At 40.3% G+C, this 21,461-nt stretch overlaps 1 long non-coding RNA gene across 1 annotated transcript; it reads right to left on the minus strand.

Annotated features, from left to right (window-relative positions):
• Window positions 1-6,247: 6,247 nt before the first annotated feature.
• On the minus strand, window positions 6,248-9,348 carry LOC122797404. The gene is made up of 2 exons (XR_006364128.1): window positions 9,047-9,348; window positions 6,248-7,883 (listed from the first exon to the last, which is right to left on the minus strand). It is a non-coding gene; the product is annotated as an uncharacterized LOC122797404 (long non-coding RNA).
• Between the last annotated feature and the right edge of the window lie 12,113 nt (window positions 9,349-21,461).

Genomic DNA, 21,461 nt, shown 5'->3' on the forward strand with positions numbered 1-21,461 from the left:
TGATTATCAGAATTTGGCAATCTTTTGGTATTAAGATGGGCCCTTTAGGGGGTGAAGTTGGCACTAAATCGATCTGCCAGGATATTGGCAGTATGCTTGGGATCAGTATATTTAATGCCATTCTGTCGTAGCTTAGAGCAGATCTGAGTATTGCCATGTAGATTCTTAACATAACTATAGAATGCCTTGTGGTTGTCTTTGGAATCTTTGGCAATTTTATTCTCATAACTAGCTTTTGAGGATTTTATGAGGGATCTCAGCTTCTTACTGAGGCTGGTGAGGGAGTTTTTTGCATCCTGGGATTTTCCTCTTGTCTGCAACAGTTTCTTCCTTCTGTTGTATAGTTTGTTTATAGCAGGGGACCACCAGCTTGGCTTCCTTTTTTTGGAGAACAGTATATTGGTTCTATTTGGGATGGCACGATTCATGCACAAGTGGATTTGCTTGTACAGTGCCTTAGTGTAGTAGGATTCTGCAGTCGAACTTCCAGATCCCGTCTGCATGGGTGTTGTGAAGTTTGTCACTTCTGACTTCAGTAGCATGAAGTTGGCTTTGGAGAAGTTTAAGGAGGTTTCCTTACTGGGGGGTGGGATGTGGATGTCAAGGGTGATTTGCTTATGGTCAGACCTGACCAATGAGGGAGTGACCACTGGTGTGGAGCATCTATTTCCCATGTTGGTAATGACCAGGTCTAGGATATTGGAGCCCCTGGTGGGACTATGGATTAGTTGATCCAGGGCGTTGGAATTTATGAATTCCAAGAACCGTTGGGAAAAGGAGTTGGTACCAAAGTAGTTTTCCCAATTAATGGCAGGGTAGTTGAAATCGCATAGTATTAGCGTGTTTGGTTGTATCTTAATATTTTCCAGTATGTTTAGAAAGGTATAGTGAGAATCTTGGGTCATGGTGGGGGATCTGTAGCAAGTTACAATTTGGATTGCAGTCTTACCTAGTGTTAATTGCACCTGGAGAATCAGATGCATTGTGTTGGGCAACTAACCTGGAGGTGAGAATATGGACACTCCTCCACATTTAGTGTTTCAGCCTTGGTTTTATGGCCAAAAAGTGTGGTAAGAATTGTAGCCTGGTATTGCAGGGGTGCTCTCTGGAGCCTTGAACCAGGTCGCAGTTACTGCACAGATATAGATGTTTGCCATTTTTAGGAGTGCCTCGAGAGAGTGCATTTTGAGGTTTAGACTTCTAGCATTGTGTAGCATTACCTTCAGATTTTGCATGCTTGTATCTGTTATGGTGGTGGTTTTATCCTTTGAACCTTACCTAAAAAAGGCACTATATGGGTGGCAAGAGCTTTAGCCAGTAACCTGAACCCCAGGGGTGACAGGTGCAGACCATCTCTGGCAAAGCATTGTGGTTTGTCGATCATGTCTTCCCAGGCAGACAAATACTGATCCCCTTTGATTGACACCAGAAGCTTAGCCAATTGTTGAAGTCAATCATTTTGTCCTTGTACTGTATCATTGTGGGCGAAGGCAGGATGCTACTCCTGCCTGGGTCACATGACCCAAGAGCTCTTCCACATCTCTTTTCATGTAGTCCAGGCAGGTACGTCTCAAGTCATTCACTCCAACATGGACAATGACAGTCGTATTTGTACTTGTTGTAGAGTGACTTGAGTGCATGCATTATGTGGTGGATCCTGGCACCAGACAGGCAGCTGACTAATTTTCTCCTTGTTAAGCCTGGTGAGTGGGACATCAGTGTGCCTGACTATAGAGTCACCAGTGTTGGGTACATTGTCTTGCCTTAGGGGCTGTTGTTGGGTGGCACTGGTGTTGTGAGCTGTGTGTCACTTTGGTTGAGACTGGTGTTTGTTTGCATTTCAGCTTCGGAGGTCCTTGTTGCTTGGGCAGGTTAATGTTAAGGGCCCCCACATATGCGGGTTTAGTGTTGCTGTGTGTGGGTTTTGAAGGGCTATGAGTTACTTGAGGTGTAATGCAGGCGTTAACCTTCTCCTCTTGACGGTCTAGCACAATCTTGGCCGGAGAACTTTGCTTCCAGTTTGGCTATGTAAGTGCATCTCTCGCAGGTTGTAGTGTTGGGTGGTAGGAGGAGATGATTGTGTACATGAGGCAGTTGCCGCATTGCCCCAGCATGCCCAGATTCACCAGGTGGACAGGAGAAATCACCAGAAGCTGACCCTTGGACATGTCTGTTTAGGTGCTTTTTTGTAAAGTTTAAGAGCCGTTTTCCCTTACCTTTGCAAGGTACTTTGCAATTATAGACTGTTTTGCCTTAGTATAAACCTTATATCTTAGTACAAGCTTAATATTGTCCGGCTCAAGCCCAGGTACGTAGTAAACTAATAAAAGCTTGCCAATTAACATTTCTTATACTTAAACTACATATACAGTTATATTGCATTTACAAAAAATTGCAATACTTGAACTCTTAAGTCCTGCACTTTTTTCCAATAATCATGTTGTATGACTGTCAAAAAAATGCAAACAGTAATATCAATGAAGTGCATAGACAGCAAAGGCACATGTATGGATAATGCACACAGATTATATAGCACTGTCAAATGTCTTACATTCGAGTGCGTTTAAACAATGGCTGTTTGGGGTTGTAGATGATGGGGAGTGTCACAAGTTGATTGCACAACACTGCTGTGCAATGATTTGAGGAGTTCTTCCTGACTGGGTTAATCTCAGTAGATCAGAAGCCTCTTTTCAAAGGAAATCCCAGTTGGTATTCTTTAGCCAGGGCACCAGGAACATTTTCCTACAAGTACAAGGATCTGCCAAAAATCCAGGCAGATGTTAGCAGTTAAGATTATAAAAGAGCTAGTGTAGCCTATGATAGATTAATCCTGCCAATACACAAAGTTAGTATAAGGCTAGGCAGTTTAAGTTGACTTGTCTAGCCAAGTTTGAATCCACCCATCGGTTTGAATATTACAGATCAAAATGGAACACCATGTTCTCCCATAGCAACCAAGCACAAGGCATCAACAAGTTAACTTTATCTCAGGCAATAAAAAACACCCAAAATTATCCCTGCATTACATATATGTGGTGACAAAATATGGCTCCATAGTAAATCTGAGACTAGTAAGCGTAAGCCTCAGAATTATAAAGGAGAATAGGGAATGCAAATTCTGATTTTTTTTATTGTTCCCTTTTATGTATTCATTGTGGTGGTTTGTTCCACATTCTCCTCAATTTTCACAATTTTTTTTTTAGATTGCGCTGCAAGCCTGTTTCTTGGTTAAAAGCTTCAAATTTCTTTGAAATATGGAAAAGGCAATGAATGTAGTTTTAATCAGCAGAACAAAGTTATCTACAAATAGCAGAAATGTAGCATTCCACCTCCTCACACTATTTCCTCTAACACTTCCCTCATTTTCCTTGCTAAAAATTTCATGGTTGATGTAAATAAGTTTTGTGCGAGGAGCAACTCTGGTTTCTTTTTGTATCTGGATTTTCTCTGGATACTCACCATTATTTCTGCTTTGGGACTTCTGTAAATTGGCCTCATCCACTTCATAAAGGCTTCCAAGCAAAAAAATCCGGTGTCAAGAAGTCAAATGTTTTTACTATAAAACAGGATTATTAATTCCCAATTATTTCTACTACTGTCTTTCCACACAAGATAACACTTCCAACAAACTATACTCTGATGTCCTCTCTTTTAAAGAAACATGCCAGCCCTTCCTGTATTTTCATATTAGCAGTTCGTAGGTATATACTAGGTTAACTTAACCAGCAGCCTAGACATGCAACCCAACCCAAATGTGTCTGTGTATTATGGACATTAGGAGGGGGCATTTGTAGAGGTCATCTGTTGGGGGGGGGGGTTGTCAGTTGGGCATTACTGCCTCCATCTATCATAGATGTAGATGGGGGCCAGACTGAGTGAATTTCTGATTTCCCATCCACTGGCCAAGGTTAAGCTTAAAAAGCGTTAGAAATGGACTATGCTTCACATAGATGGGAGAGCCCGTTTTTAGAGCATGAGGATTCTGTGAGACACACCTGTCTCACAGACAGGTCTTATGGCACAAGCAAAGTTCAAATCCTTGGATCTAGTAGTGCGGTTTATGTTGCAGCTAGATCTGAGGATGCCAGGTATAGATTTCATCGTAACCTGTAGAAGACAGACTAGGACAATGTTTATACTCTGAATGCTCCTGGTAGTGAATATTTGTGGGCATTCCAACTGTTGCATATGCCTGGTCAGGTATATGCCAAAAGGGGCATTATAATAAAATAGGTCTGATAAAGACCAAATCAAATAGCACTGACTTCCTTGGATTTGGATGCCATGACCGTGCCTATAAGGTGGGTGACAGAATGGTTTTCTAAGTTACATGCTGATCAAAGGCCAGATTACTGTCTACATCTCCACAGATCCCAGATTCAACTTTCACCGGAGTACACAGATCCCGGATTCAACTTTCACCGGAGTAATTAGCTTGGGTTGCCATTTTCCAAACTGATACTATAATGCATTTCTTGGCATAGAGTTTTAAACACAGATTTCTACTCTCTTTTCTGAGAGAGAGGAGTGATGTAGGCCTTAATGCAACCCCAACTCTCGTCTTCCTGTTCTTTGCGGATTATCACTATTTCTGCCACTTCTACCAGTATGGGACTTGCTGGCAACAGTCTGTACTTTCTCTCCCACTCTACTGCCCACCGCAATTCTTTCAAAACTACAGAGTACCTTTAGTGTTACATGCCCTCATTCTTTGATGGATTCAAAGCTTAGCAAACTAATCATCCAGATCAGTTTACCTCTGCAAAGTAAAGGATGGATATTGGGGAGATAATCATAGTAGTCTGTTTAAAGAAGATTTGTCCAGTCTATCTTGCTCAATCCCTGTTTGGGCTAGGATTGTGCATCTGTGTGCCTGCAGCAACCTCTAGTTGGCCTTAAGCCTACTGACCATGTTGTGCTTTTACTTAGTCTCTCCATGCTCTTTAGATTTGTCTTGCCTTGATCATGTCAGTTTCTTCACCGATTTTCCATTCTTTCTGCTTGCATTCCCACATTTTGCTCTTTCATCAATTTTCACAAGATGTAATTCTAGCCAATTTACCAGTGGCTTGGCTTTGTTGCCCTTTCTGCTTACCTGCTGTGGGTTGTATTTACTTATTTGTGCATCATTAAGTAACCCCTTCTGTATCTCCAGTCTGCACAGAGGCTCAAAATAAAGTTTCTAGGCATGCATTTTTCTCTTCCCTCCTGCAAGAGGAAAGAACCCCAGGATCTTCCCAACACTGGAACTACTAAATGATCCTGACAAAACTGGATTTAACTCGTCTACTCTTGATAGACCATGAAGCAGACCAGAAGGCTAGGTGTCACCAAATAAAGTTACAGGAGCAAGAGTGAAGCCCAACCCTTACTTTTCAACAGCAGAAACCTAAAACTAAAGTTCTGCATTAATAACCCAGCTTCCCCAGTTGCTGCAAGGGTATACAAGACACATGGTAGCATTACTTAAATTACAGCATATAGTTTCCCTTTCTGAATAGTGTACACAAAGCTGCATTTTCCAACACTTTTAGTATTCTTGGATGGGAAGTTATTGCAGCAAACAAATTTTGCATTAGATATATTAAAGTAGCAAGTTTTACTTGCAAACAACTAGAATATTGTAAATCAATTTATTGGCCAGAGATCCCTCGGGCTGAATTACTAGACATTCTCTCCTTATGGCTTCTACCAGTGGAAAGGAGGATGATAGTATCACAGCTCTTCCTTAGCCGAAGGTGCCAGCATGCAACTGAACTCAGGGTTTTAGCTTTCTATGCCAGATATGACAATTAGATTAATGCTTTACAGCTGTATTGCTGAAAAGAAGCTAATGTTTACTTGCAGTATCCCTTATTCTATTTATCCCTTATTTTCCTATTTAAACACTATTTCTTCATAGCTTTCATACTGTAAAAACTGTAGGACTGTCAACTACGTTTTCACTGGGAACTCTAGAACGAGTCTGCTGCTGAAAGCATGAAAAAGGTAGTAAGTGCATTTATTTAAAATTTGATCATGCACATTTATATCCATGAACACTTGTGCAATTTGACTCAAGGTTCTAAATACTCAATTTACCCTGCATGAGAAGCAATGATGTACCATCTGCCCTCCACATTTCCATAACCTTCTAAATGTTAGTGTCTGCACTCCCCTGCAGACTACAGACTAGTGTGGTGGCTTAACACATAAAATACTAAATACTAGAGGACATGGGCCTATTCAAAAAGTAATTCACATTAAGTACTTAAATACTGCAGTTTTATTCAATTCCAGACAATGCAGTGAAACATCTTTAAAGCCTGAAATGGCCAGCATGTGGTAGAAATGTTACATTTTTTTTTAAGTACAAAATTCTTCAAGTACAAAAGAAACATTTCAAATCAGATTTTAACATTTAATATGAACAGAGGGCCTACAAGTTTACATCACTTTTTGTGATAACTTTGGCAAAGCTGAACTGCAGAACCAAGCCATGTAAAGAAATGATCATGGATCACTGTGATGGCCTTAGTTTGGTGGAATATCACTGACAAATGTTTCAAAGGTTTTTCATTTTTCAGCTTCTCTCCTCTGGTGCATGACCTTGGGGGTAGGTAATATTTACATTAATGCAGTGGGGCTTGACCCTGCAAAGCATTTACCTCAAGGTTCGCTGAATACTGGAATTTGCCATTTCAGAAAAATGGTGCTGAATCAACATGACCAACATCACCAAAAGCATGCATAGGTCTAGTTAAGACTACAGTATAGTGAGTTAGTCCACTAGGCCACTCAGCCCTTAGAAGATATGTTTTCCGGCCCTGCAAAGGGCATCAGAACATTTAACCCTATTTTGGAGGCATCTAGACTCTACACTGACCCGGGTCTTCATGTTGGGGGAAAAAAAAAAGCAATAACACTGCTATCCTTCAGTAACAAAAAAAAAATGCAATGAGGATTAGTTAGCAACAGCTGAAATGGAAACCTATGCTCTGTAGTCTACTAACACAGGACTGTAATTAAGCAGGTCAGTCTCACATGTGCAGGCCAGTCAGTCACTGTCATGTTGGTCAGAACTACAGGAGCATCAAGAAATGTTCTGTCATATTGGCCAGACCATGTACTCTAGGGTTGGGACTCCCAAATAGCTTTCTTTTTAGGAAGAGAAAACCTTCATCTAGTTTCTCAGGAGCAGAAGGGGGAAGCCCCTGAATGCAATTACAAAAGCTTTGAAGGAAGTAAGCAATCTCAATACCAGTTCATGAAGCTCCTTGTAAAGAGATACCCATTAGTTTAATGGACAAATTGGACTTGTTCACTAAAAATATGAACATTTAGCACCTTTATCTGCACAGCAGATTTTTCTCGGCTCACTATAAGACTAGCAAATTAAAAATTCAAATGCAAAATGGATAATAAATAGTATTACAAATAAGTTACAGAATTCCGCACTCTCTCTCAAACCGTGGTCTAAAAATTGACCATAAATAGCTAAAATCAGTGTAGTTAGACAGAAGTCTTCGTAGAGAGATCTGAACAGTAGACAAAATAAGCGAACTTCGGAAAGAGTACCGTTCAACAGAACATTTGCTCGTGCAGTATAGCAAACCTTCGGTACTCCTGTCAAATTAAGCGGGCTACCACAAGCTTTATCCGTTTGTCATAGCTCTTGAGTACACATTCATTCTCCAAAGGTGCGCTGGGGTACTCCAGTCTTTATCCATTTTTCAAGGCAAGGCTCTTCCATAAATGTCGTCAAATTCCGGAGACACAGCAAACTCCTCACTTCCAAGTTGCAAGGCACAGCAGTTTGAAAAGTAGCTTCAAGAATGTCTGTTCGTTGTTTATCGTATCTCCAAATTCCCTCAGCTGACCAGCACAGTCTGCTACAGTCTGATCTGCAAAACAAGACACCAAAGTCAGAAGTAAATTACAAGCTTCAGTCTTCTCAATCATCCAACATTTTCCACACTCGCTCAGCGGATAAGCCGAAACTACTATAACCTTAAGCTGTGCAAAAAGAAAACGATCAAGTTTACAGTACATACATCATACCTCTCAACCTCTTGGAGCAAGAAAAAAAAAAAAAAAGGACAAAGCTATAAATAAAAGTAGGACAGAGGCTCAAAAATAGGGACACATTTTAAAATATTACTCTTACAGAAAGTTGATAGAATAAAAGGTTTTGCATTATCACGAATTTCATGAAAGGTATGCGTTCTGAAACGCAAATGACTCATTTTCTAACTCTAGTCTTTAATGATTTGCCACTAATTTGAGAGAAAAAAATTATGAAAAACAGACCAACAAATAGGAGGCACATATCTGGACAGTGTGCGAAAGGCTATACAGCTGAGAGGTATGAACAGTCCAAGGAACAAATTCAAAAGCTACAGTAACAAATCGCCTTTTACTCATCTGTTCTGGCAGCGGTATCTCATAAAAGCATGCTGGATATGATGCATTGCTGGATGGTCCTCACCCCTTACTGCAAGAGGCCGGGTTCCATCAGTTATACATTATGTTTGTTTATGTTAACAATAATGTTTTATTACATATGATAACATTTAAACACAATTAACTAAAAGGTGCTATAATTTAAGATCTTAAGAAACTTCAATGGGATCCACAACTCTCTCCAAGTCCACACGGATGGGAATTTCCCCAATTGGGTCAAGCCCCGACATGACGGTGCCCACTGCTCTACACGCTGTAGGTCTACATTGGATTGATCCGTTTAGAAGAACTATTTCAGTTTTGTTTTTATAGCTCCTGAAAAAGTTTTTCAATACAAAAGCAGCTAGAAATATAATATCTTTTAAGTGTGCATTAAAACTAGTACAGTACACTGCACTGTGCAGTTTAGCAGACTTACTGCATTTCTCACGGGCCCTACAAATAAGCTATATTATAACCACTGCCAAGAGTCAAAAGAAAATCTTGATAAGTAATAAAAATCTAGCCATTTTGCGTTATACATACGTACATTTGACAAAACATGAAATATGTTTGATAACATATTAAGAGCAAACTTTTTATAACCGCATCATTGTTTACTTACCTTTAACAGAAACTTTCGGATAATTAGTATTTTTAAAAGACGTCTTCATTTTGCCTGATATTACTGTATCCCCAGACGCTAGATTTGTTCTATGCATCTGTAGCAGCTGTCAGTTTTGGTCAGTAGTTTAAAAGCAGCACTTCATAAAACCTCCAAACGATAATCAATGCTGCACCTTTCAACAAAACTCAACAGCAATAACAAAAAGATTTCTGATTCTAAATTTAAGGCCGGCACTCTTTTAAATTGCGGTATAAACCCCGCCCACTGACGTACGTACACGTACACCATACTTCACATCTGGTCGGGCTTCACTCCAGAGTGTTGTAATTCTCATTTTTTGCCGGAAGTGAGGGAGAAAATGCCAACACGATTTTGTTGACAGCCATTATAGTACGGGAAGTAAAATACATATTAAAGTGCAAAGAGTGACTTTTGTCTCTTACTACTTTTTGCACTGTCCGGCCTATATTAATGTATATGCATAGAAAATAAAAATCAAATTTACTCTACTTCATAAGGAAGGCAAATGAGATACTTGGTTGTTACAGACACAGGACGGAAAAGCTAAAGAAGAAAGGGCGTTGTCCTACAGCAGTACCTCCTGGGATGCACAGTAGCAAGTCCCCCTAAGTCCAGCCAACCACCCAACTGTCCAACACCCTGTTGGTAGTGGTGGAATAATAAATGAGTATTCATGAACACGTCTTCACCAGCTTCATGAATATTCATTGGGTATTCGGCAGTTCCCTTGAGGGGGCACTACGCAAGCAATACTGCCTGACAGGTGTGTTAATATAGCAATAACCCACACCTGGGTGTGGGTAATGCTGGATTTATCCACGTTTGGTGTGGTTTTCATCATGAGGGTGAAGCCCGAGTGGCCAAAAATTGACAACTGTGGGTAAATCCAGCATTACCCACATCCAGAAGTGGGTTATTGCTATTATACAATGACATTATTTAAGAAAAAAAAATACTTTTCTTGAATAATGGCATTGTATAATGCCTCCTTGCTGCCCTTCCGCAGCTGTCTGGTATTCTGCGGCAGTTCTGATGTACTGCGCATACGTATGCTTACGCACTACATCAGAACTGTGGGTGGAAGCAACGGCGAAAGCAAGATCTCTGTTGCTTTTTACAAAGTGTTTCGCTATGTTAGCAGCATTACATATAAAATGAGGAGTTTAACATAGCGAGACAGCTTTAAAAATCTCCGTTGCTTTTTTTAAAGCTGTCTCACTATGTTAAACCCATTTAATATAGCGAGACAGCTTTAAAAAAAAGCAATGGAGAAAGGAAGATCTCTGTTACTTTTTTTAAAGCTGTCTCGCTATGTTAAACTCCTTTAACATAGCGAGACAGTGTCTAAAAAGCAACGGAAATCTTGCGTTCTCCATTGCTGTAAAAAAAGACTTATACTAATGGAAAAAGTCTGGGCGACCGGACCCTTTTCCATTAGTATAAGTCTGATTTACAACGTGCAAGCTGACCAATCAGCGTGCATGTTTTGGAATATTAATGGGGGGGTCGTTGTATAATGTGTAATTAACGTCTGCCCAGGGGTATTTATTACACATTAACACACACCTTGGAGGGCCTTAGACAATGGGCTTGCTGTAAAATTGTTGTGTTTTTCTTGCTTATTTATTTTTTAAGTACTATATTATTTTTTCATATATATTTTTAATGTAAAATAGTTCCTCCGCCTACTGTTTCAAACTTGCTGTAATATATATTAATGGTGTTGGAGGAAGCATTTCACAGCAATATATATATATATATAACAAGTAATGTATTGCTTAAAAAAATAAGTGAAACAACAATTTTACATACAGCCCATTCTCTCTCCCATACACACATACACAGTCTCCTCTGCTTTCATACACACATTCACTCCCCCAAGATCTGTCTCACCCTCTTTCTCAATCTCTCACAGTCTCCAGCTGTTTTCATACACACATTCAGTCTCACTCTCGATCCCTGTCACAGGCAGTCTCCTCTGTTTACATACATGCATTCACTCACACATTCAGTCTCACTCTCTCGATCCCTGTTACAGGCAGTCTCCTCTGCTTACATACATGCATTCACTCACACATCACTCTCACTTTCTCTCTCACTCTCTCCATCCATCTCTCTCTGTCTCTCTCTGTCTCTCTGTCTTGCACCCATTCACACACACACATGCAGACAGAAACACACACACACACGGCTGCTCTCTCTCTCTCTTACATACATGCATACACTCTCTCACACAAACACTTAATTTTCTAATTTTCTTTTTTTCTGTAAAAGCGCTGCTTAGTGAGTAAAACAATGTCTCGCTCACTCTCACTGACATGCATGCTTACACTCATACACAGACATAAACACACACGCACGTACCTTTTTGTCTTCTTTTTTTTTATGTTTTACACTCACTAAACAGCAAAAACGCTGCTTAGCAAGCGTAAAATAATGGCGGCCATTCCATTTCCTCAGTCCGAGCTCCACAGCAGCTTGATAAGCAGCTATGAAGTGGCAGACTTGTTCTTCTCAGCGAACATTACTTGTACATTAATACCCTGCTGGAGAACGTTCGTTCTCCAATCAGGGTATTGATGTACAGTTTGCCCATTGTCTAAGCAAGCAATAATGCCCGACAGAGTGTGTGTTAATGTGTAATTAACGCCCACCCAGGGGAGTTATGAGGCCCGATGCCACCAGGTGTCAGGCCTCTACACCCCTGGAAGGGGGTTAATTATTCATTAACACACACCCTGGAGGACATTACTGCCGTTGGACAGTGGGTTTGATGTAAAATTGTTGTGTTTTACTTGCTTTATTTTTTTAAGTACTATATTATTTTTTTTATATATATTTTTAATGTAAAATTGTTCCTCCACCTACTGTTTCAAACTTGCTGTAGTATATGTTAGTGGTGTTGCAGTAGGCATTTTACATCAAATATATATAAAAAATAATATAGTGCTTAAAAAATAAGCAAGTGAAACAACAATTTTACACAGAGCCCATTCTCTCTCAACCATACACAGATACACCAGTATCTTCTGCTTTCACACACATACATATGCACACGCAGTCTCCTCTGTTTTCATACACACATTCACTCACACAAGATCTGTCTCAACCTCTTTGTTAGTCTCACAGTCTCCAGCTGCTTTCATACACACATTCAGTCTCACTCTCTCTTGATCTCTGTCACAGGGAGTCTCCTCTGTTTACATACATGCATTCACTCACACATCACTCTCACTCTCTCCATCCATCTCTCACACACACACACACACACACACACACACACACACACACTCTCTCTGTTTTCATGCACCTATTCACACACACATGCATAGCCGGCCGTAGGCATAGGCCACCTAGGCGGCCGCCAAGGACACAGCTCAAGCAGGGGCACTTTTCCAGTAATCTGGATGGTTTAGGTAGATGCGGATGGGGGCACTGGGTAGTGTGGGTGGGACGCTGTGGAGCCCTTTTGCCTAGGGCATCAGTTGACCACAGTTCAGCCCTGCACACATGCAGACAGAAACACACGATTGCTCTCTGTCTCTTACTTACATGCATGCATACACTCTCTCTCACACACACACACACACACACACACACACACACACACACACACACACACACACACTGCATTTTCTTTTTTTTCCCTGTTTTTATTTTACACTTGGTAAATGGCAAAATCGCTGCTTAGAGAGTGTAAAATAATGGCCCGCTCACTCTCACTGACATGCGCGCATACACTCAGGCATAGACATAAACACACACACACATGTACCTTTTTGTCCTCTTTTTTTATATTTTATACTTGCTAAACAGCAAAAATGCTGCTTAGCAAGCGTAAAATACTGGTGGCAGTTCTGTTTCCTCAGTCCAAGCTCCATGGCAGCTTAATAAGCTGCCGTGAAGCGGTGGACTTGTTCTTCTCAGCAGGCATTACTTGTACATTAATACCCTGCTGGAGAACGCTCATTCTCCAATCAGGGTATTGATGTACTGTTTACCCAGTGTCTAAAATTCAATAATGGTAAAGAAACATGACTATAACTGGAGTTACTACTATGAAAGATGCGGTGTATGGTGATAACAACGAGCTGTATATTAATACAGATTTACCTCTCAACTGTCCAGGTTTTTGCAGAATGTCCAGATTTTTGTCCCATACTTTTGGTCCATTCCTCATAAAATTTGTGGTTTTCTGGCAAACCACTGGGCACTGAAGTCATAAAATAATGACAGACACAAGTTTCAGACGTCATATCCCTCTGAAAAATGCATGGTAACACATCTGTTTTTCTAGCAACTTTCTAAATTTATAAGAGAAATATTTAAAATATGTCCCTATTTTTGGGCCTTTGTTCCCCATTATCTTAGGCTTTGTCCAGATTTTTGTACAAAGAGGTTGAGAGGTATGGATTAAGACAGAAGGTTAAGTGGCATCCAAACATCTCAACTGTCTGATATCCTGATATTGTATAGTAATTTACTGTTTAATAACATAGAGATGTTCATTAAGAAATGCCTATCAGGGTCACCGGGACAGATGTTATTACTTTGCCTTGGTCCACATTTTACAGGGCTAGGGTTAGGATTAGGGTTAGGGTTAGGCTGATGGGGGGAGGGGAGTACTGTTCTACAATAGTGCTGAAGACTATGTATTTTTACTTTTATACAAAAAAAGTTCAGAATTTCCAGATATAAGAGATTCAGAAAGATTAGGAGAAAAAAGTGAGGAAAGAAAAACACTTGCACAAGAAATACTGTTGGAAGGTTCAAATGCAGTTCATCTATGCAACATCCTTCCATCCACAGCTCCTTTTTTCCATTTTTGCACATTTATTTGGTGTTTCACTTCAACAGTGACAATCATTTAGGGTCAAGGTTTACACCTCTGTGTGGCTAGCCCTGCCATGGTAGTTCATCCACACCACACACTCACATGCCCACTCACACCTGCAGCCAATTTATAGTGACCAATCCACCTAATGCATGTCTTTGGAATATGGGAGGAAAGTGGAGCACATGGAGGTAACCCATGTGAACATAGGGAAAACACCACACAGAAGGCAGTCCAGCTGAGAGTTGAACTGTGGGACCTCTTGCTGTGAGATGGCAGTGCTATTCACTGCACCCCAACAGATCCATGAAAAACGTTATATAGCTGAAGAAACTTTGGGTCCCTTGGAAAATGAAGCCACAGAGAAAGTGTGCAAATATAAAGACAAAAATCCAGAGATTTTTAAAGGCTATACAAAAGAAACATGGACATGGGAAAGAAAAAGAGATCTGGTATAGTGTAATATTTATGCAAAGGAAATACCCAAACTAAATAAAAGCTCCAAAGATATCTGAAGAGAAATACAAAGACACCCAGATGTGGAAATTTTCACTATACAAAAAATAAGAAAATAAAGGGGGGGGGGTGTAGGAAGAGGATTAGTAAGGTAAAAGTTAAAAAAATAGAAACTGAGACTATGGATTACATTCAAGGTGAAGGATTTAGTGCAGAAAGTTTAACACAAGTAATGTCACAGCATGATGGAATAATGAACTACCAAATTAAAGAGAAGCAGGTGGAGTGGGAGGCATTTGAAAAATAAATATGGACATAGGAAAGAAAAAGAGATATGGTACGTTATATGCAAAAGAGAAAGCAAATCTAATGAATACAAAAAAGGCATCACCAAAGATATTTGAAATATAGGCAAAGGCACTTGGATATGATATGATATGAAAAAATCAACACTACAAAAATAAGGGAAAAAAGGGGGGTGTAGAGAACAGGATTAGTAAAGGAGGCATTAAAGCAATAAAAACTAAAGTTATGGATTACCTGCAAAGTGAAGAATTTAGTATAGAAAATCCATGACAGGTAATGTTGCAGCATGATGGAGCAATGATTTCCCAAACTGTGGAGAAACAGGTGGAGAAGAAGGCATCTGAAGACTTGCCACATGATGATGCACTGGAGCCTTCTGTAGGAAACCGGTACGAAAGTTCAGTTGAATTTGCACAGCAAGAAAAGGAAAACGAAACAGTGGCAACTCTGATGCAGGCAATGTTGTGGAGTGATGATCCAATGAGTTCATATGTGAAGGAGCAGCAGATGATGCAGGATGCATCTAAAGAGGATACATTACAGGAAGATACTCTGGAACTTTCTTTTAGAATGCCTGCAGGGAACAGAGAGAAAAAAATGTGCTCTCAGTTTAGAAGAAAATGATCTAAGGGAAGAGGTGCTTGATTTAATAGAGGTGGATATAAATATTAAGACCAATGAAAGAGATAGATTACAGTAGGTTAATATGACACACAATGTTAGAAGTCTGAAAAAAAAAGATGAACACAATAATCAAGACGTTCAATAAAAATTCAAGTGATATGTAAAAATCAGTGTATATCAAGATTATATATTCCACACTTTGAAAGAGGTGTGGGCCTCCTCAAAATTTATTACAAATATAGATGTGCAGATGTGAGACTGCATGCATATCTCCTGACCTCATCAGATCCAAACATAGTGAAAATTTTAAAACATGAGGTGGGAAAGTCTTAGATGAACTCTGCTTAGTTTAGCAGAAGCATTCTAATGTGAAGTGAGAATGGAAGCCAAACCAGAACTAGAGAATGGAAGCCAAACCAGAACTAGACAAAAAAAAAAATCAGACAGCAACTGAATGTGCCAAAAATGAAAGAATGTAAAGAGAAAGATCAGATGAGATGGAAATAAATGTGGAAATGCATAAACATTGTGGCAGATACTGAGATCTCCTGGGACAAACTCATGTTTGTGTGCCACTCAACCACAGCCCATAAGGCATAACAACGTACCCAACACTCTAGTCATAGGTGACTCTATAGTCAGGCACACTGATGTTCCACTCACCAGGCTAAACAAGGAGAAAGTTACTGTCAGCTGCCTGTCAGGTGCCAGGATCCACCACATAATGCATGCACTCAGGTCACTCCACAACAAGTACAAATATGACTCTGTCATTGTCCATGTTGGTGTGAATGACCTGAGACGTACCTCCTTGGACTACATGAAAAGGGACATGGAGGAGCTGTCCGATCTTGTAGCCCAGGCAGGTATGACCCTAGCCCTGAGTAGCATCCTGCCATCACCCGGAATGATACCACAATGCAAGGACAAAATGATTGGCTTCAACAATTGGCTAAGCTTCTGGTGTCATTCTAAGGGGATCCAGTATCTGTCTGCCTGGGATGACATGATCGACAAGCCACGATGCTTTGCCAGAGATGGCCTGCACCTGTCGCCCCTGGGATTCTGGATACTGGCTAAGGCTCTAGCCACCCCTATAGTGCCTTTTTTAGGTAAGGTTCAAATGACAAATTCACCATCCTAACAGGTACAGGCAAGAAGAATCTGAGGGTATTGCTACTCAATGCTAGAAGTCTAAACCTCAAAATGCACTCTCTCGAGGCACTCCTTAAAATGGAGAACATCGACATCTGTGCAGTGACAGAGACCTGGTTCAAGGCTCCAGAGAGTACCCCTGCATTACCAGGCTATAATTCATACCACACCTTTCAGCCACCTAACCTGGACCGAAACACTAAAGGCAGAGGTGTGTCCATATTCATTAAGGATATCCACACCTCCAGGCTAGTTGCTCAGCATAATGCATCCGAGATTATCCAAGTGCAACTAACTCTGGGCAAGACTGCAATCCAAATTGTAGCTTGCTACAAATCCCCCACCATGCCCCAGGATTCCTACTCCTCATTTCTTAATACACTGGAAAATATTAGGGTACAACCTAACACCCTAATAATGGGTGATTTCAACTACCCTACCATTAACTGGGAAAACTACTCACGTACCAACTCTTGTGCTCAACTTTTTCTGGAATTCATAAATTCCAATTCCATGGATCAACTTATCCACACCCCCACCAGGGGCAGCAATATCCTAGACCTGGTTATTACCAACATGGGCAGCCAGTGCTCCACACCAGAGGTCAATTTCTTGTTGGTCAGATCCGACCATAAGCTAATCACCCTAGACATCCACATCCCTCCCCCACCCCCCAGTAGGGAAACCACAGTAAAAAATTTCTCCAAAGCCAACTTCACGCTTCTTAAGACAGAAGTGACAAACTTCACGACTCCCATGCTGACGGACAATAGAGGTATGACTGCTGAATCCTGCACAAATGCACTTTATAAGCACTTACATGAGTGCATGGATCGTGCAATCCCTAACAGAACCAAGATGCTATTCTCCAAAAAAAGGAAGCCAATCTGGTGGTCCCCTGCCGTAAACAAACTCTACAACAGAAGAAAGAAACTGTTGCAAAAAAGAGTAAAATCCCATGATTGGAGAAACTCCCTGGTCAGCTTCAGTAAGAAGCTGAGATCCCTCATAAAATCCTCCAAAGCTAGTTATGAAAACAAAATCGCCACTGACTCTAAAGACAACCACAAAGCATTCTATAGCTATGTCAAGAATCTCAATGGCAACACTCAGATCTGCTCTGAGTTACAGCACAATGGCACTAAATATACAGAACCAATGGATATTGCCAACATCCTGGCAGATAGGTTCAGTGCTAACTTTACCCCTCTGTCATCCCCTAAAGGGCCCATCTCTATACCAGAAGAATGCAAAGTTCCTGTAATCACAGCTGCACAGGTAAAAAACACACTATCCAAAGCCAAGAACACAGCATCCATGGGACCTGATGACATCCCAGGCTGTGTTCTACATGAACTACAGAGCAAACTAGCACCCCACCTAAGTACCATGTTCAATCATAGCCTCACCTCAGTCTATGTACCCACTGAATGGCGCACAGCGACAGTTATCCCACTCCACAAAGGGAGAGCCACCACAGACCCTGGAAACTACCACCCCGTTAGCCTAACGAGCCTGGTCTGCAAGGCTATGGAGCGTATCATCATGAAACTTATAAACAATGACATTGGTAATCTACAAACTCAGGACCCCACCCAGTTCAGGATTGTAAAAGGCAGATCATGTCTCCTAAACCTGATAGACTTCTTTGAAGCAGTCACCAAAGCCGTAGATGAGGGTAAGGTGGTTCACACAGCCTATCTAGATCTCGCCAAGGCTTTTGATCCCACCCCCACTCTGAAATTATAGATAAACTCACTAAACTAGGTATAAATCCCTATGTCACAAGATGGGTTGCCAAATGGCTCACTGACAGAACCCACACTGTGAAAGTAGCAGATTCCAAATCCAGCTTCAGACCAGTGACAAATGGAGTACAACATGGTTCAGTCCTGGGTCCTCTCCTGTTTGGTATCTACTTCTCTGAAGTACAGGCCAACACAGGAGGTCTTTGGCTAACAAAGTTCACAGATGACTGCAAACTAGGAGCCATAATCAAAACTCCAAAAGATATGGACATCCTACAAAAGGGCCTTGCTGAGACAGATGCCTGGTGTCAAAGCCATGGCCTCAAGCACAATGCCAAAAAGTGCATTGTCATTCCTTTTGGTAAAAACTCACTACCCATGAACTACCACATAGGTGGTAGTCTACTTAACACTGAAAGTGTGATAAGAGACCTTGGGACACAGGTGGACAGTAGTCTCTCCTTTGATAATCACATCGCCACAGTAGTCAGCAATTCCCTCTATGTGGCACACCTCTTCACAAAAGGTTTCTCATCCAGGAAAAATAGGCATTGTTCCCTCTACTCGTCACTCATTAGACCCATTATAGAGTACAATGCCCCTTTTGGTATGTACCTCACAAGACATCTACAACAACTGGAAAGGCCACAGAAATACCTCACAAAGAGGATTACCAGCCTCAAAGAGATGTCCTATGCAGACCATCTCAAAAAACTGCAGCTTTACTCCGTTGCATATCGCCTACTCAGAGGTGATCTCTGCCTAACACACAAAGCTATGTCAAACCCAGAGCTTTTAGGCATGCTCCACTTAAAGAAATCCCAATCCCTATGAGCTGCACGCTCTAGGGACCTAAACCTCGTCACCACAATAAACAGAACATGCTGGAGGGATAGATTCATGTCCCAGAGACTTCCCATACTCTGGAACAAACTACCTATCCATATCAAACAAAGCTCCTCATTAGCACTGTTCAAGAAAAATCTTGATGATTGGATGGGAGCTAGGAAATTCACCCCAGGGATCACTTCTGTGGCTCTGCTCGACAGTGGCACAGGAAAATAATTTTCTTGGGTGGCGAAAACCAGGGTACCTTTGGCTAGGCTTATATAGGCCCTAGGGCCAATAGCCTAGTACCTACCTATGAACCTATGTTGATTAGGATTTAATGCAGGAATGGTTAAGGAGAAGTGAGATGAAACCAACAGATAAAATAGTAATAACAGCCGTCCATGGCAGTTGATTCCATACATGGGTTACAAACTCCATTAACAATGTGGAAGAAACAGACGAATGTAATGTAAAAAAGAGTTGTAAAACAGCTGTACATCTTGTTGCTGGGTGTGAAACACTCATAGCAGCGGAACTGTATACTGAAAGCCATAATAATGTGGCAAGACTGTTGCATTAGGGATTGTGCAAACACTACAATATTGACATAGCTGAGAAACATTGGAAACATGAACCAAAAGGCATTATAGAAAGTAATGAAGCATACATTACATGGGATCATCCATCAATAACAGTTCAGAAATAGATGTGAGAAAATCAGATATAGTAGACCATGAAAGGAAGACAAAAGTAGCACTGAAATTGCTACATCTAGTGTCTTAAATGCAAAGAGAGACACAAATTCGTAAAATATCAGGATCTGCAGGCAAAAATGAGATCAATGTAGAAGAAAGATACCTAGACAGTTCCAATTGTAGTAGGAGCGGTGGGTTTAATAAAAAAAAAAAAACTACAGTCTTTCATAGATATCCTACCAAGACTGTTGCATTAGGGATTGCACAGACACTACAATATTGACATAGCTGAGAACCATTGGAAACATGAACCAAAAGGTATTATAGAAGTGATGAAGTGTACATTACATGGGATCATCTATTAATAATAGTTCAAAAAATACATGTGAGAAAACCAGATATAGTAGTTCATGAAAGGAAGACAAAAGTAGCACCAAAATTGCTACACCTAGTTTCTTACATGCAGAGAGAGACACAAAGTCATAAAATATCAGGATTTGCAGGCAGAAATGAGATCAATGTGGAAGAAAGATACCCAGACAGTTCCAATTGTAGTAGGAGTGATGGGTCTTATAAAAAGAACCTACAGTATTTCATAGATATGCTATGTGAATTGCAGAATGAGTCAATTCTGGGCACATGCGGGTGTTGCAAAGAAAACTCTTGGTTAATATCAAAGCTTGAAACAATACTAATGTAATGAACTTTAATTATACCCTGACTTAGGAATGGGGTTCATTTTCATAATAGTATTAAAAACCCAAAGGGACTTGGAGAAATTAAACTTGGGGGGGGGGTGTAATTCAGACAAAGGTATAAGGTATTATAGTCACATTTATAATTGCCTCCAAACCTGCTTTACATCCCACATAGTAACTATAATATCAGATTTTCTCCTCTGCCTATGTCCTTCCTTCACCTCAGTTTCTTTGACTTTCTAAGCACTAATCACATGATCTCTTATCTATCTGACAACCCTACTAATACATCTCTTCAAATGCTGAAGTTCAGCATTTACTAATGTATGAATATCTTTTACACTGTTATAGCTGCCTCTGCTTTCATATGAATGTAATTTAATTAGCAAGTGTATGTGTAAGTGTTAATATATATGATTTAATGTCTGTGTATATCGCTGACTGTACATTTAAAAGTGTTTGTAATATGTTGGTGCTTTTCTTCTCTGGCCTCTCCTGAAAAGGTTTTTTTTGACTAAATCCAGCTGGACAAACCCAGTAAACACAAACAAAATAGAAAAAAAATGAAACTAAAAAGTGATACTAAAGACAAGAACAGATATAACAAACATCTCAAGCTCGAATTATTAGTTAATGATTTGAAAAGATGAATTCCAGAGTGATGCTAGAATGGAGGGGAAGGAATAAATCCTGACTCCTTGGCAATAGGAAGGAGTCTATTAGTAGTGTCTTAATCTTAAGTGCTAAATGCTAGGCTTTTGACTTCCATCATTTAAGAGATTGCTACACTTAAAACTTCTAATACTAATAGTAGTGTATTATTCATGTTTTTATTGAGTTCTGTTTTATTAGGAATGTATGTAGTTAATATGCTCATTTTGTTATGTATTACTGTTTAATGATTGTTTTATTCATGTTTATTTTTATTTATAGGTCATCTTAAGAAATACATTTTTAGAAGAAAATCTGTTAAGACAGTACGTAGTAGACTTGGTCTAGGTAACAAAAAGCTAATGTTGCATTCATTTAGGATCACAGGAGCAT

Source organism: Protopterus annectens, chromosome 1.part0 (genome assembly GCF_019279795.1).
Source record: "Protopterus annectens isolate FY-2018-M chromosome 1.part0, PAN1.0, whole genome shotgun sequence".
Taxonomy (NCBI): domain Eukaryota; kingdom Metazoa; phylum Chordata; order Ceratodontiformes; family Protopteridae; genus Protopterus; species Protopterus annectens.